Source organism: Rhinolophus sinicus, chromosome 1 (assembly GCF_057876585.1).
Source record: "Rhinolophus sinicus isolate RSI-liver-muscle chromosome 1, RSI-T2T, whole genome shotgun sequence".
Lineage (NCBI taxonomy): Eukaryota > Metazoa > Chordata > Mammalia > Chiroptera > Rhinolophidae > Rhinolophus > Rhinolophus sinicus.
The window spans coordinates 53,552,131-53,569,665 of record NC_142501.1 but is presented as its reverse complement, the minus strand read 5'-3'; the positions used below and the strand labels follow the sequence as shown (position 1 = coordinate 53,569,665).

The window sequence follows — 17,535 nt, the reverse complement described above, 5'->3', positions numbered from 1 at the left end:
GCCATTTCTTCCAGGAGTCCTGATTCATTTTATTGGAGAATTGTATTTAGAAACCAAATTCTGGGCACTGGAGATGCTTATTGTTACTGGAGTATCATTACTTCTAGGCCCTCTCAGCAGACAGAGTTAGGATTTATATCTATGCCTGTAATTCTATTTCTAAATATCTATGTTAGAACCATCAGTTCACAGTAGTATCTCCAATTTCAGTCCAGCTCCACAGGGTTCATTCTAGTCTTCCCCTTTGCATATTTGTGATTCCTTTCATTGAGAGAGGCCTGACTCCTACTATCCTCAATATATTTATTTAGTCATGTGCTGCATAATGATGTTTTGGCCAATGACAGAATGTCATACTCGTATATGACGGTGGTCCCATAAGATTATAATGGAGCTGAAATATTCCTATTGCCTAATGATGTCATAGCTGTCCTAACCTAGTGCAATGGATTACTCACGTGTTTGTGGTGACGCTGGTGTAAAAAAACCTATTGTGCTGCCAGTGGTATAAAAGCATAGCTCAGTATATAATACTTGATAATGATAAATAAACAACTATGCTACTGATTTATGTATTCACTATACTGTACTATATTTTTTATTATTTTAGAGTGTACTCTTTCTACTTCTAAAACAAAAGTTTGCTGTAAAACAATATGCTGCATTACATAGGTAGCCAACTTCATACATCTTGTGTTTACCTTGCGTCTCTTCATTGTATAGTTTTCTCTTGTGCTTGATTTAATCTCATGTTGTTTTGTCCAGTAACACACTGTACAGGCTTGAGCCCAGGAGCAATAGGCTGTACCATACAGCCTAGGTGTGTAGTAGGCTCTACCATCTAGGTTTGTGTAAGTGTACTCCGATGTTTGTACAATGATGAAATCACCGAATGAGGCATTTCTCAGAACATATCCCCTTTGTTAAGCGGTGCGTGACTATATTTGCTTAACTGTAGAATATACAAAGGTAATTTCAGAATTTCTAACCAACACACTGTTCTCCAATAAAAATTAAAAAAAAAAAAGATATAAAAAAAATAAGTTAGGAACCCTATCCAGTCCCCAAAATATTTTAAAAAAAGAAAAATTAAAAAAATTAAAAGGAAGACTCACGAGAAAAAGATGCCCAAAAGGCGTGGAGGTGGAAGAAGATCTCAAGAAGAAAGACCAGAAGTAGCCATCACACAGCTCCCACGCAGGCGGAAGCCTTCATATTTAAGAAGCAGATCAATGGCGAGAGGAAAAGAAGGTAATAATTTTAGGGGAAAGCAAAGCTAAGATTATTGGGTGTTTTGTTTTTACTGGGGGAGGGTGTTTGAACACGGGGGAAGGAACTGCTGGACGGGGAGAGTGAAGGTGCAAAAGGAGTGTGACTCGGCAGGAGCAAGACCTGAGAGAGGGCTCACCTCGCAGACCCTGGGAGGGGACCTCAGCCTTAGGTCAGGAGAGGGGACCTGTGAGGGTCTTCAATTTCTGTTCCCAGTCAATGGCTCTCAGTCAAGTTTTTTTCTTTCTCCCGTGTGGAACGAGTAGTGATATCACCTGCTGAGAGGAGGAGAATGAAAATGAGTTTGGTAAAGGTTTGGCCTTTGTGGCAGCTGAGGGTAAATGACAAGATTTCTGAGCAGCACTGAAAGTCTCACGGCTTTTGCACTTTCTCCTGAGGGTGGTGACAGAGGAAGCAAATGGCTAGTAACTTAACAAGGGTTGAGTGCTGCAGATACAAAGATGAGTTAGGACATGTACCCTGTCCTTAAGAAGCGTTGAGTCAAGTAGGGGGAGACAAATGAGTAAAGCAACGAATGTACATTGAGAAAGTAGGAGGAAGAGGCATGGGCCTGTACGAGCATAGGTTAAGGACCTACAAATCAAACCGAAGAATTAAAGTTCTTTTTGGAGGAATGGGATGTTTTAGAGAACTAGTAAATTTTAGGTGAAGAGAGAGGCGTATTTCAGGCAGAGAGCACAGCTTGTGGAAAGGCACAAAGGCCAACGGCCCAAACAGCACAATGTAGAGAAGCCAGAATGGGGGTGGCTTGAAGAGGATCCAGCTGCCGGGCCACCGGGGCCAGATGACCAGAGCCTTGTATTTTAAGCTAAGGATTTTGAACTTTAATCTGAAAGCCATGAGAAGCCACCAAAGGATTTCAGGCAGTAAGTGGTTTTTCATTTAGGCTCTGGGAGCAGCATAGAGGGAATTGGAGGGAATGGGGCTCCATGGGGGACAGTTAATGCAAGTAAGGAGGTTTGTATACAGAAGTAATGGAGGAAAAAGGAAGGCATACTGTGTTTCCCCGAAAATAAGACCTAGCCAGACCATCAGCTCTAATGCGTCTTTTGGAGCAAAAATTGATATAAGACCTGGTCTTATTTTAATATAAGACCGGGTATAATAATATAATATGTCATCAAAATGTTTTCCTTTCAATATTTCCTTTATCTTTGGGTATAAAAAGAAGTCATTGGGGGCCAGATCAGGTGAGTAGGGAGGGTGTTCCAATAGTTATTTGTTTACTGGCTAAAAATTTGCTCACAGACAGTGCCATGTGACCTGGTGCATTGTCATGATGCAAGAGCCATGAATTGTTGGTGAAAAGTTCAGGTCGCGTAACTTTTTCAAGCAGGCTTCTCAGCACTTCCAAATAGTAAACTTGGTTAACTGTTTGTCTATTTGGTGCAAATTCATAACGAATAATCCCTCTGTAATCAAAAAAGTTAGCAACATCGTTGCAACAAGTTCACAAACTTAATTGTCAGACCTCCTATATTTTAACATTGCAGCCTTTGCTTTTTTAAAAAAGGTTTTTAGATTTCTTTGTTCCTAAGCTTTGCTGGACAATAACATTGAAAAAAACTCTTCCTCTGGCATCAGAGTTAATAATCTGTTCCCATAACCTGAGAGGTGAGATAAATATGACCCGAGTGCTGCTTCTATTACAGTCCTAATACTACCTGCTTGACAGGTAAAAGGGGAGCCAAGATTTGAAGGATTTATTTTTATTTTGTTAAAGATTTTTATTAGGGGGCTGCCGGTTAGCTCAGCTGGTTAGAGCGCGGTGCTCTTAACAACAAGGTTGCTGGTTCGATCCCCCCATGGGCCACTGTGAGCTGCACCCTCCACAACTAGATTGAAACTACTTGACTTGGAACTGATGGATCCTGGAAAAACACACTATTCTCCAATATTCCCCATTAAAATTAAAAAAAATATATATATATATGTGTATATATATATATATATATATATGTATGTATATATATATATATATATATATATATATATATATATATATATAACATATATTTTATTAGGTACAGGTGGACGTCATAGTTATTCAACAGTACCGTCTAGCACTATGCAGTTATTACTCTTGTGGCTGTTCGCTCGTGGGTTGTGAAAGCATTCATGAGAGAGGCAGAAATACAGAAGGAAGATTAATTAAAGTGCAAGGAGGCTTAGCTGGGAAGTCTGCTGGGAAGTACTGCCTCGAGTCTTTGTTTCATCTGAAGTTTTATAGTATTTTCTAACCAGGATGTAAATTGCTTTGGCCTGTAATGAATCTTCTGTTGAGTTCCGCTTTGTTCATCGGGATGGGGGCAGGTATGGTTACACTGGTTATGCAACCTTTGCATATGGATGTGAATTTAAGTTGGAGCCCGACTGGATCCCCTACAGATGCAAAACCAATTCCAGGTCATAGGTCCAGCCCTGGGCCGAAGTAAACAGAGCCATTGAAACTGGTCTGCATAGCGAATGTCTAGTAGAGTCATTAAGGTTTGGCATGAGGGGAGGAAGGCAAGGAAAAGAAAACAAACTTTCAAAAAGTGCCAAGCTAAAATACGCTTGTTAAATCGAAATATATCAGAGGTCCAAATCTCAAAATAAAATGTATTATGCCACTATTACACTCCCCTGTCTTATGTTGCATTATTGATTATATTCCCTATGCTAAAGAAGTGATCACCATACTAAGTCCAACAACGTCTGACATTGTACCACATTATCACAACATTATTGATCTTTTCCCCCTTTTAAGTTTTTCTGTTAAAGTTGACATTCAATGTTATTTTATATTAGTTTCAGGTATATAGCATAGTGTGGATTTGAGGGACTCAGAAAAGTATGTCTACACCCACAGCACTCCATTTAGAAGTTATTTGCAGCAGCTGAAGCAGGTGCATCTCATGTCGGGCCAAACTTTTTATTGTTAGGTGCAAAAATTAGAGCTTTTCTTTTTTAAATTGGGAAATATTGGAGACCAGTGTGTTTCTCCAGGGCCCATCAGCTCCAAGTCAAGTCATTGTCCTTCAACCTAGTTGTGGAGGGTGCAGCTCAGCTCCAACTCCAGTTGCCATTTTCAATCTTTAGTTGCAGGGGGTGCAGCCCACCATCCTATGTGGGAATTAAACCAGCAACTTATTAAGAGCTCGCACTCTAACCAACTGAGCTACCCGGCCGCCCCTCAAAAATGAGAGCTTCGCTGAATAATTTTTTCATGGGAGATTTCTTTAAAAAATATACTGAATCTCCAGAAAACACTACAGTGTATAACAACCCATTTGATTGGAATTCCAGGACCACATTTATAGATGTAAAATATCTTCTCTGATAGAAAAGTAAACTTCATTCTGTTCTTCTCACACACGCTTACGGAGATGGAGCGCTGACCAGCGTGAGGGGCTGTGGGAAGAAGCTCCAGTGCTTATCACTAACAATTACACAGTTTACAAAGCACCTTTTGCATTTATCTCATTTCATCCTCACAAGAATCCCAGGAGATGGCGGTGGTGTTATCCTTGTATACTAAGTGAATAAAATATCAGTGAGATGCAACGATGAGGTTTGGATTCAAATATTCTGACTGCAAACCCCATGCTTTTCCCACTGGACCACAAAACTGGGAAAAGTGTTGATGGGTCAGTTGACAGATGGCCCTAAATGCAGAGTTGAGTGACTTAAATTCAATATTATACTGAGTAGATACCTTCATGATTTTGGGTTGGGGGAATCACCAGATTAAATAGTTGGGGAAATTATGAGCACGAAGACAGGGGTGATGGAGGCCATTGTGAAGCATTTTCTGGCATGAGAGTTATGATTTGGATCAGATACTGGTGCCTGCCTAGGAAGCCACTTTTTTGTACCCCAGGAGAGTTGTTTGCTGAGCGTCTATTTTTTCATGTTATGCTAGTGGGGGTGAACTGAGTGAAAGAACAAAGACTAAGTTGCAAAAGGAGTGGTTTTCTATTATTATATTCACATGTACTATCTCCCCCTCACTTTAGAGCTACTTTGCTGTTATATCCTTGAGCCATGCAGTCACTGACAAGTTCCCACATAAATGGTTTGTCATTGCAGCCACCCCCATTTAATCTATAGATGTGATCATCCAGGTGTTAGTTCTCAGACTAAGATGGTGGCCGTGCAAATGCAGCAGAAGTGTCCAACTGAGAGCTATGTAGAAGCAGAGGCAGGGATTGATGATGAATTAATCAGTAAATACTGCTTGAGCACCTGCCATGTTTGGCATGTAGAAGGAAGGAAGAGATTGGTGGTGTGAAATCACACCAGTGGGCCTTAGTGAGTCCTAAGAGATTTCCCAAAGAGGAAGCTTCTTGAAACAGCCAGTGAATGCTCTCTAGAAGGGCATCACTTTATATGGTGCTTGGAAAATAATCATAGGTATGGAGGAAGTTGGAAAGTGTTGCTTAGTTAGGGAAGGACTCAGTGAATTCTGTTTTTGACATGTTAAATTCTAAATATCACAGGAATGGCCAAAGTGTGAGGTTTAGGAATCTTTTTCACACAGGTGACGATTCACAGCCTAAAAGTATTAGAAAGGCTGAAGGGTTTGAACACAGACCGAATGAGTCATTCACAGTGAAATGGTGGAGGAAGGTGGGAACCGAATTACAGGGACTTTGATGCTGAAGAACTGGAGAAGCAGTTTGGTGTTGTGGGAGGCCTGGGCTTCCGAGGCAGGTAAACTACATGGGAAGACCACTGTGTGGCCTTGAGCAAGTCACGGAACATCCACTGGTCTGCTTTGTCCTTTGTCAGATGCAGATAATTATACCTGCCTTGTAGAATTATGAGTACTATTTAAAATAATTGTGTAAAAAGTTGGTGCCTGGCATAAAGAAGGCATATAGTAAAATGGAAATTTTTATTATTAGCTATTAGAGTTATGGAATAAAAGGGTCATTCCAAGGAGAAGGTTGACATCAGTGTCAGATACATTTTAAAGACTGAAAAAGATGCAGTGTGAGTTAGGACTATTCAACATGAGAGATTTTCACTTTTTTTTTTTGCCCGTAACTAAAACTTTATTGAAAAACTGACAACAAAATAGGAGAGATCACTGTTGTATACTTACAAAATTAAATGTAATTACATTATCTTGTTAGATTAACTAGAATTACTGACCCGATAAGGCTTTCTGTGATATAACAAATTCAGGAAGTTGCATGCATCATTAGTGTTGCTTTCTTCTAAATGAACACCCTTCTGTGAGTCTGGCCTTGCCTCCTGTCGGCTGGCACAGCACTGTTGAACAACATACACAAAGAGCCACTGTCTCAGCATGGCTGAAAACCGTGGTAATCTTGTAGCAACCTGGACATTTCATATCCATAAAATAAGAATTTGGACTTTGAACTAGCCGTTTCTTTTTATGTTTCTTCTTTTCCTCTTCCAAGGATGGATGTAGTAAAGCTCTAGGCAAAGGCATGTTGATCTTATTACAAGCCCAGCCTGAACAGATCTCCGAGATTTTTACTTTCACGAATGGTAAATTGTGAATGGTGATTGTTAGGCACAGCCAGAGGAATGAGTCGCGGGAGACCAAAATTGGTCAATTAGAATTTATTTAGCATGTTTGAGTGGCGGGAGGTCAGGTTAGAAAAGCCATAACCTTCAGAACCTTAATTTTTACTGACAAACAAAAGCAACTAGCACTTCACTAGCAAATCCAGGAACATATTGTGCAATTTCAAAAGCACAGGCTTTTGTAATAAAATATAAGATATATTTATTGGGCTGGCCCGGTGGCTCAGGTGGTTGGAGCACCATGCTCCTAATGCTGAGGTCGCCGGTTTGATTCCCACATGGGCCAGCGAGCTGTGCCCTTTACAGCTAAGATGGTGGACAACGGCTCTCCCTGGAGCTGGGCTGCTGGCAGCCAGTGAGAGCTGCTGTGAGCAACCAACAAACGACCAGCAGCCCAGCGGAGCCCAAGGCTCATAACACCAGCATGAGCCAGGGAGCTGTGTCCTACACAACTAGACTGAGAAACAACGGCTTGAACCAGAATGGGGGATTTATCACGCATTGGAGGTGGACACCTTGACGTCCTGTGGGTGGCCCCAGGGGCAGGTGAGAGAGGTTTTGGAGAAGTTAAAAGTCCTATGTGTAAAGGAGTTAGTCGGAAACAGAGGGGAGGGTTACGCTCCCATGGAACTCTCAAGGAGGAGGGGAGCCTCTCATTCTGGGAGGAGTTTAGTGCTTGGATCAGAGAGTGGTTAGTAATTGTATAAACCTTGACATGGATATTGTATCTAGAAGGTGTTTCGGGCTTGGTATGGCACAGATCCCGCGTCTAGTTAAATTTTCCCGTGTGGGTAAAGTACGAGACGCAATTATTACAACATTGTCTTCCCAGTGTGTCTGGGGGTGGGGAGACAATAGAAAAGGGGGAGACAAAGGGGGAGTAAAGCTGGGGAGGATAAGGGAGGGCAATGGTGCATTTTGATAGGCCAGGATAAAAGGATTTGTGGATTATGGAGGGAGTTCCAAGTAGTTCTTAATCTCAGTTGGTGTATAGGACAAAAAAATCCCCCCGTCAGTTTGTCAAAGGCCAGTTCCCAGACTAGTTCTGAGATCCTCTCAGATGATATCATAGACTTGCCCAGCCGGTACCTGTGAGGTCTTGTCATTCATGTGGTCTGTTGCTTACGTGTTGTCACCTTTGTATTCCCCGTCCAAGTGCAGGTATAAATATCTGGCCGGGTGTTTGGCTGGGGTCCCTCTGGCTGGTCCAGCTCCCATTGTTTCTGTTGATCTAGGTCCAGGGTTGCTGGCTCCGGGACCCTTTTGAGCCTGGATAGATAAATCCAAGAAGGTATCCCTAACAGTTACCTTCTGTGGGGGTTGTTAGGATGACCTGATAGGCTCCTTCCCATTTGGGATGGAGGGGGTAGACTTTGTCTGGGAGAGCCTTCCAGAGGACTCGATCTCCCTGTTCTAGAGGAGTTGCTGGAATTTCAATTCCAGCCTGAGGTTTGGGGAGGAAGGTATCAGCATGGTAGTGGAGAAGGTGCCGGGTGAGAGAAAGGGTAGGGAGATAATCACCCAGGACAGGTGAAGAAGAAGGGGGTATGTTGCGAAGGAGGAAAGGGCAACCGTACATGAGTTCAAACGGGCTGAGGAAAGTTGGAGCGCGGGGGGCAACAGGGAGGAGGGAAATCCAGTCCCGATGGAGTTCTAAGGACAGCTTGGTTAACTGAGTTTTGAGGGAAAGGTGAGCCCTTTCTACCTTTCCAGAAGATTGGGGATGATACGGGATGTGCAATCACCATTGAATACCAAAAGAGGTGGCAACTTGTTGGGTGATCTGGGAACTAAAACTAGAACCATTGTCGATCTGGATGGATGAAGAGAGGCCGAAACGGGGAATAATGTGGTGGAGAAGAGTATGAGCGACCGTGGAGTAGTTTTCAGATGTGGGGAAAGCTTCTAGCCATCTGGGGAAAGTACCAGGAAGGTGAGGAGATAGCAGTGTCAGTGGATACGAGGCAGATAAGTGAAATCAATTTGCCAGTCTTGGCCAGAGATATAGCTGCGGCCTGATGGACTGGGAAGGATGGGGGAGGCCGAATGGCCCTCTTGGGGTTGGAGAGGTGGCAAATAGAGCAAGCCTGAGTGACGTGGGCTAAAAGGGAAGAAAGATGCAGGTGAGTGATAAAGGGATGTAAGAAAGTGAGTAGGGGTCTATGTCCAATGTGAAGAGAGTTGTAGAAAGCCATAAGGATGTCTAAAGCCTGGCCATTGGGCAGGATTAGTTTGCCAGTAGAGGTTAAGTCAGGGGCTCTCCCAAATGTTCCCTGACTGGTAAGGGAAGTAATTTCATTGGGACTCTAGGTGGGCTGCAGTTCAGGGATGGCAAGGAGATGGGTAACAGGCTCTCGAGAGCTGAGGAGGGCGGCCTGGCGTGCCTTCTGTCGGCCTGATTGTTACCAATGGCAACAAGGCCAGAGACCCTTTGGTGGCCCCTGCAGTGCATAACGGAAACACGAGTAGGAGTTGGAGAGCCTCAATAAGCTTGAGGATTAAGGGGCCATGGGCTACAGGGAAACTTGGGAGGTAAGGAAGCCGGGTCCTGGCCAGATTGCAGCAAGGGAATGGATACTATGAAAGGCATATTTAGAGTCTGTATAAACGTTGACAGAGCATCCTTTGGCTAGGGTTAGGGCACGGGTAAGGGCAATAAGTTTGGCCTTCTGAGCAGAAGTGCTGGAAGAGAGAGAGGAAGATTCTATGAGTTCATGGGCAGAGGTAACAGCATAGCCTGAATAGCACTCTCTGTTACAAATGTAACTGGACCTGTCAACAAACCAGGTGTAGTTGGGATCAGGAAGGGAGGTGTCAGAAAGGTCAGGGTGAAGAAGTCGGGAAGGTTTGAGTTCCTCAATGCAGGAATGAGACACAGAGGTGGAAGTAGGAAGAAGTGTGGAGGGATTGAAAGCAGGGGACTGGAGAAGAGTAATGTGGGGAGAGATGAGAAGACGTTGATAATGGGTGAGGCAAGAAGAGCCAAGAAAGGAAGGGTTCTTATTAAGAAGATTAAGGACTGAATGGGGCGAGAAAACATTGATAGGTTGAGAGTAAATTTGGAAGCCTCTAAAGTGAGGAGGGCAGAGGCAGCGAGGGCACGGAGCCAGGGGGCCAGCCCCGGGCAGTGGGGTCTAGTTGTTTGGATAGGTAAGTGACGGCTTTGAGTTTGGGGCCCGATTTCTGACCCAAGAGGCCTAGAGCGAGCCCCCGAGATTCATGAGTGTATAGGAAGAAAGGTTTAGTTAGGTCAGGTAAAGCAAGGGCGGGGGCGGAAATGAGAGCTATCTGAGTTGAGAGAAAGCAGAGGTGATCTCTGAAAGAGATAGGAGAGGTTCCTGGAGGGGGCCGGCGGTGGCCTGATATAGGGGTTTGGCAATGAGGCCAAAGTTGGGGATCTGGATGCGAAAGTATCCGACCAAGCCAAGGAAACAGAGAAGATGCTGTTTAGTGGGGGGGAAGGGGATAGAGCGAATAAGGTTTTTGCGTTGTGTAATGATTTCCTGGCGAAAGGCAGAACCCTAGGTAGGTGACCGTCTGGGTGGAGAGTTGGGCCTTATGGCAGGAGGCACAATAACCTAGGGAATCTAGATAATCGAAGAGCAGGTGGGTATGGGAAGTGGAGATAGTATGTAAGGCTACAAAGGAGGAGATCATCAACATACTGGAGAATCGTAGAGGAAGGGAAAGGGAGGTTAGGTCTTGAGCTAAGTCCTGGCCAAAAAGATGAGGGCTGTCCCTAAAGCCTGAGGGAGGACTGTCCAGGTTAATTGTTGAGAAAAGTTGGTATCAGGATCAGTCCAGGTAAAGGCAAATAGATCCTGGGAATCGGGGTGTAAAGGAATAGAAAAGAAAGCCTCCTTAATTAAAGGCAAGGACAGTAAAATATTGAGTGTCAGGAGGTATGAGGGATAAGAGGGCATATGGATTGGGAACTACAGGGTGGAGGGGAATAACCGCCTTGTTGATTATTCGAAGGTCTTGAACGAAGCAGTGTGTCCCATCCAGCTTCTTGACTGGGAGAATGGGAGTATTGTAAGGGGAAGAAGTGGGATGGAGACTCTTCACCTGGAGGAACTTAGAGATGAGAGATTTGAGTCCAAGGAGGCTTTATCAGGAATAGGATATTGAGCTTTAGCGGGGAAAGTGAGTGGTATGGGATCTCTGAGTGAGAAAAGAGGTGGGTGGTGAGTGGCAGTAATGGGTTGAGAGGTATCCCATAGTGAGGGATCAGTGTCAGGTGGGTTAGAAGGGGAAGGAGGGGTGGGCTCTGGGGGTGATTCTACTAGTAAACCAAGAAAAATGATAGCCAAAGAAGGGGTATATAGAGTAACAATGGAATGAAATTTGGAGAGGAGGTCCCTCCCTAAAATAGCAGTGGGTAGAGGGGGAGGACGAGGAAGGAACGAGTAAAAGGATGTGCCTCTAGGGAACATATAAGGGGTGGGTAGCCATGGGGTGAGAAGGTATCCCATCGAACCCCGCAATGGAGACGAGAGAGGGAGAGAGCTTGCCTGGAGATTCAGGGAGTGCCGAGTAAGCGGCCCCCGTGTCCAGAAGGAAAGAGATGGCCTTACCGGCAACTAGGAGAGTTACCTGCGGTTCCGTCATGCACATGGTGGAGGTGGAGGCCTGTGACGGGACCAGGCCCCTTCCATCTCCATGGGTGCCGAGGATCCCCAGGAGGGAAAGATTATTCTGATCTGCTGGTACCATGGCAGGCGTGATGTTTGGCTGGGGACAGGAAGCAGATGTTCCTGAGCCTTGAGGGGCTCGAGGACAATCCGATTTCCAGTGGCTACCACGGCCGCATAGGGGGCAAGGCTTATTAGGAGGCCTTGGGTTAAGGCAAGAGCGGCTCCAGTGTCCCGGGAGGCCACATTTAAAGCAGGCACCTGGTTGATTAGACTGCACACAGGACTGGGGTCCCAGTTCTTTCCTCTAGGGCTGGCCCGGCCTAACAGTCTGGGAAATTGCTGCGGCAACCATCTGTAAGGCCTGGGTATGGGCCTGTCTACTCTCCTCGTCTCTATTGTTGAAGACCTTAAAGGCCAGCTCTAAAAAATCTGCCTGTGGGGTGTGAGGACCTTTCTCTAGTTTCTGAAGCTTCCTACGAATATCAGGGGCCGACTGGGAGATGAAATGCATGGCTAAGACGGCTCTGCCATCCGGGGACTCAGGGTTAATGTTAGTGTAGCTTTGTAGGTCCTCTGAAAGGCAGGAGAGAAAAACAACTGGGTTCTCATGGTGGTCCTGGTAGATTTCCCTAACTTTTTCATAATTCACAGCTTTCTGAATGGCTGCCTTCATGCCCTGAAGGAGACAATTAACCATGTGGTCTCTCTTTAGGCGGTTGAGATTGGGCTGGGAGTGAATCTGGTAATTCCAGTTAGGATACTGGGTAGGAACGGCCATCTCCCCAGGGGGATAGATGCTATTATTTTGCCGATGCATAGAGTCTGCTATTTCCCTAACTTTTTGAATGATACGATCCTTTTCATCAGAGTTAGTACACGCAGAGAGAATAATATAGATGTCCCGCCTAGTAAGGTCATAGCTAAGGGTGAGGTATTCAAATTCTTCAGTAAAGCAAGTGGGATCAGAAGAAAAGGAGCCTAGTTTAGATTCAATCTGACTCAGGTCGGTCAACAAGAAAGGGACATGGACCCTAACAGGACCTTCAGTGCCTGCCACTTCCCTGAGAGGCATCTGGGTGGCTGGGGGCATGTAGGGCTGTCCAGATAGGGTATGAGAAGGGGAAGAAAGGTCGGGAGCAGGTGGGGCAGCAGAGGAGGAAGAGGGAGTATCGGATGTTGAGGAGGAAGCAGTAGCCCTGGAGACTCGGAGGCAGCGGGTTGATAGGGTGGGTGTTTTGAACTAACGGAGGTCGAGGAGGACAAGAAAAATCAGGGGGGGTCAAGAGGATCCGGATCCGAATTAGGGGGTGAGGACTCCAGAGCAGGGGGAACAGAAGAGTCTGAAGCTAAACCCAAGCGGCATGGTCCGCCCTTAGGTGGGAAAAGGGACAAGTCCCCACGCAGCTCATAGAAAGCCAGGAGGTGGGGGACCTCGCTCCATTTACCCTGCTGGCAGAGGAGGTTGTCTAAATCCTGCAGAGTATCAAGGTCAAGAGTTCTGGTGAGTGGCCAGGATTCGCCATTATCAAGCTTGTATTGTGGCCAGGCCACAGCTGAAAAGGAAATAAGGCGTTTAGCCTTTAAATCGGGGTAAAGTCCGCTGTTACTGTGGTTCCAAAAAAAAATCACCAGATGGGAGTCCCTGGGGTAAGAGGAGGAGCGGGGGCCGATAGTTATGAAGGAGAGGAATAGAGGGAATAAGGGAGGTAAAGTCTAGACCCTCTTAATCACCCGGAGGACAAGCGAAAGCATCAGGGCATCCTGCTATTGGTTTCCTCAGGTTCAGTGGAGGGGAAGGGTGCAGACCAGGGCAGGCGTCCCTGCCTTGCCCATGGCTGACCCAGGGGCCTGGCCCTGGGACATGGTCAGGCCTAGCGCTCAGTCTTGGACTGCAAATCTGACCCAGTTGGAGGGTGAAAGAGGGAAGACTTTCCTAAGTCGTCCACAGAAGGGTAGACAAGGCGGCTCCCCGTACAGGCCACCAAATTGTTAGGTACTTCCAGAGGACTGAGTCGCGGAAGACCAAAAGTAGTTTATTTGAATTTATTTGGCATGTTTGAGCTGTGGGAGATCAGGTTAGAAAAGACCATAACCTCCCTGAGTAAGAGGGGTATGGAGTTTTATAGGGGGAGGTAAACAGGCTGTTCAATGCATCACGAGCCAGCAGTGAGCAGGGCACGATGGCGTCTAAGATAAGATGGTTTCTATTCAGCACTTTTGGGTGGTTTCTCTGGGCCTAAGGCGGTTTCTGCTCCTGGCCTAAGGGTGTATTTTCTAATCTCTTCGGCCTGTAGTGGAATTTTCTATTGAGCTTTATCGGTTGGGGTGGGGGACGGTGCAATTAAGCTGGTTTTCGAAACCTTTGCCTATGTTATGTAGAGTTAAGTTGGAGTCAGGAGTGGATCCCATACAAATGCAAAACCTCTCCCAAGTCACAGGGCCAACACTGGGCCAAAGTAAATAGAAACATTGAAAGTGGTCTGCATAGTAAATGTGTAGGAAGCACAGTCAGTAAGGAGCGAAGAAAAAGAAAGCTTTCGAAAAGACCAGAAATCCAAATCTTAAAATAGAAGATTTAGCCACCATTACAATCCCGTCTTAACAGTAATTTTCCTTGTTTCCATGTAATTCTCTATAGGTTCCCAAATAGTTTCCTTTAGAAACAAAATAATACCTTGCTTGATGTGCAAGGTATTAAAAAAATTGCTGTGTTTTTAACTATAAATCGAGAATATTAGCCAGTCCTCTTTCTCTTTTTTTCTCTCTTTTGCCCTCCCTCCTTCCCTCCCCCCTCCCTCCCCCCCTCCTTCCCTCCCCCCTCCCTCCCTCCCTCCCTCCTTTCTTTCCCTTCCTTCTTTTTCGAAAAGAAAAGCAGGTTTATTCCAAAATGCCAGCATTAAGGGAAAACAGTGGACTCCCTGTCACAAAGACTGCCTTCCCTCCCTTAATCCACGTTCATTTCTTGTGTCCTCAGTCAACATGACCTCTGCCCTTGATTCTCTGGTGGGTCCATGGTTTAGGGAATTCTGCTTTTTCTGTAATGTGGCCTGAATGTTTTTGGTTTTCAATATTAAGATAAAGTGACACTTACTGAACAGTTTTCTTTTTTGCTTTTGTTGACATTGTCTGCCACCGTGATTCATTAACACTCTCAGTTGTCTCAACAGATAAACAAGGATTGAATTTCAGTTATGTTTATTAGTTCTGTGTTTTCCAAGGCAATACCAAAGGGAAAGACCAAAAGCTCGATAGTATAAAAGGAACTATTATGCAATGCTTGCTTGTTTCTATTCAAGTGTGAAATACGTAGGAATTCAGAAGAAATAGAACACTTAGAAACAGAATGTTTTATAATACAAATACAAGAAATTTTAATTTTTTAAAAAAAATTAGTCATTAAAATAAGTGGGGGACCGGTTTCCTCAATGGTTAGAGCACAGTGCTCATAACACAAGGTCGCAGGTTCAATCCCCACATGGACCAATGAGCTGCGCCCTCCACAATTAGACAGAAAACAGCAACTTGACATGGAGCTGATGAGTCCTGGAAAAACACACTGTTCCCCAATATTCCCCAATAAAAATTAAAAAAAAAACGTGTTGGGCTCATGGGCCTAGAATCTTAACAAAACTGGGAAGAAGCTGATGGAGATAGTGATGGAAGAATATTTTCCTGTGAGTCCCCAAATGATGTAGATGATGTTGGATCTGCCGGCAGTTTCTGGGTGTGGGCCGGGATTATGTCTCATGAGACCAAAGAATGGAAACACGGACCCAGGAGAGGCAAAGAGTTTTAAAAAGAGGATGGTTTATTGAAAGCAAAGAGTCAGAGCTCCCGAGCAGGAGGGGTCCCGAATGAGGGTGGCCAGTGACTGAGGCAAAAGCTCTTACTTTTATACCTTCCCTTGCCTGCTTGGGGAAGGGGAGCTGTTTGAAGAAGGGAACTGGCGACTTCTAATGAAATTAGTCTACCAGGTTTGTTCTGCTTGCCCATCCTAAAGAATTTAGCAAAGTAACTGCACTCATATCTACCAGATCTGCTCCATTTGTCAGGCCAAAAGGAATTTTGTGATTAACCTCAAGGCCTTGTTACATTATGTCCTGGAGCAAAGGAGTGATTTCAAAACCTGGAGTTTTAGGATATGGCTGTCTTTGTTTATTCCATCAGGGACCTCCCTGCCTACCTAGGGACATGCTAACTCTTGTCTCAATAGCAGCCTCCCTTCAGGCTTTGGTGCCCAGTCCTGCCTGCTTTCTTTCAGTTCCTTGAACATGCTGTATTTCCTCCTTTCATTTGTCTGTGGCACAAGCTGTTCCATTAGGCTGAAATACTCTAAATTCCCTTTCTGGAATTCAGCTCAGATGTCATTTCCTCAAGGAAGCCCCTGATCCTCTTCCTTCTGGATAGGTCAGATTCCATTCTCCTGGTGCCCGCTTGTCCCTCCTAGATAGCATTTATCACGATGGTAACTCCGTGAGACCAGGGACCAGCTCTAGCTTATTCAGGACTCTAATATTTGTTGATACTTGGAGCTGATGGGCCCTGGAGAAGCACACTGCTCCCCAGTAAAAAATAAAAAAATAAATATTTGTTGAATGAAGTTCAACATTTATTAAACACCAAGTGCGTCCCTTCAACTCCTCACAATAACCCTTCAGGTAGATATTATCCCTGTTAACAGATGAGCGAGACTAGGGAAATCACTTGCCCAGGGTCACACAGTCAATGAATGACAGAGAACTTGGACCTCTGGTCACTTTAATGCCAAAGCCAGTGTCCTTTTGTTTTTTAATTCCCTCATTGCATGTAGTTAATCCTACTGAAAAGCCCGTGTTCTAAGCAAGGTGCTGTGTAATCTACCACAGCAGAGCAGACAGGTCTGATCAAAAAGCACTGATGAACTTACACTGGGCATTTGTGGGATGACTTCCTGGCATCATTCCCACATTCCTGTTTTCATCTGGTTGATCTACATCTGTCTGTATCAGTGCACTGATCTGTGTGTGCTGGGCCCAGGGAGGGGACACTGTAATCTATGAGCCAATCAGCATAATCCATCCTGTCTAAACATGATTGCTTCAGGGATGAGCTTGTGATCCAGCCACATCAATCAAAGCTAAGTGAGACGCAATTCAGAACTGTGGTTGGAGTTTTTGCAAAAGTGAACTTGATCTTTCCAATTTGTGTAGGGCCCTGGGAGCATGAAGTCTGCCCCCACGTCCATAGCCTCACCACCTGACAAGGCAGAGGAAGGCAGACGTAACCCTAGGCACTGTCTGGCTCCTGATAACGTTACTAAGTCCTGCTCAAGTTCTGCCTGAGGCTTTCTGTCCCTGTGCTTTTCACTAATTGGAGTCAGTAAAGTCCTTTTCCTGCTTTGGTCTTTTATGGATTAGGAGTTCTGTCACTTACAATCAAAGGAATCTTAACCAACACAGGACCTAAAAGACATTGGACATGTTTTTGCCTGTTTTCTCTTTCCATTTTGCAGGGGCATGAGTCACTTCCTGGGCTTCTGGGAGCAATCACAAGTATGTTTCCTGGGCCTGAGGAGGAAAGCGGTGAGAAGATAATCAGGCAATTATGGTCAAACCAGGTTTTGTGGTTTGGGGAATTAGGGCTTATAAAATTTACTCCGTAACTTGTGGAATGTAAGAACTTCAGTTTATTTCTGTACACCTCAGTGTTGTCTATAGAAAGTGAAGAGACTATTTCCCACACCACTTAGATAAGAGGGAATTGATAGAATGTGCCTATGGGGAGACTGCAGAGGGAGGAGATTCATGTTCCATAGCTCATGAGGCCTTAGATAAGTGTCCTAACCTCAGGGTGACAATAGCTATTCTCATGTTCAGGAGAGTTAGAATAGCTTTCTTTCCTTCTGTTCTATGAATTTCACAAATGCAGTCTTTGGACTTGAACTTTTCAAAACCCAGGCTGATGCTTCCAAAATTGCCTTTCCTAAAACCTGCTAGCTGTGTTTATAGTTACCTGGCTGTAGCAAGAACAATCTGTGTGTTCAATTAAGTTGGTGCAAAAGTAATTGCTGTTTAAAAGGTTAAAAAAA

At 44.8% G+C, this 17,535-nt stretch overlaps 1 protein-coding gene and 1 pseudogene across 1 annotated transcript in view; both read right to left on the bottom strand.

Moving 5' to 3' along the window:
• The window catches only part of TMT1A (thiol methyltransferase 1A), a 40,759-nt gene that overhangs the window by 17,438 nt on the left and 5,786 nt on the right, over nt 1–17,535 (bottom strand). The gene's annotated exons all lie outside the window — the stretch shown is intronic.
• LOC109443699 (small ribosomal subunit protein eS27-like pseudogene) lies at nt 6,331–6,759 on the bottom strand (annotated as a pseudogene).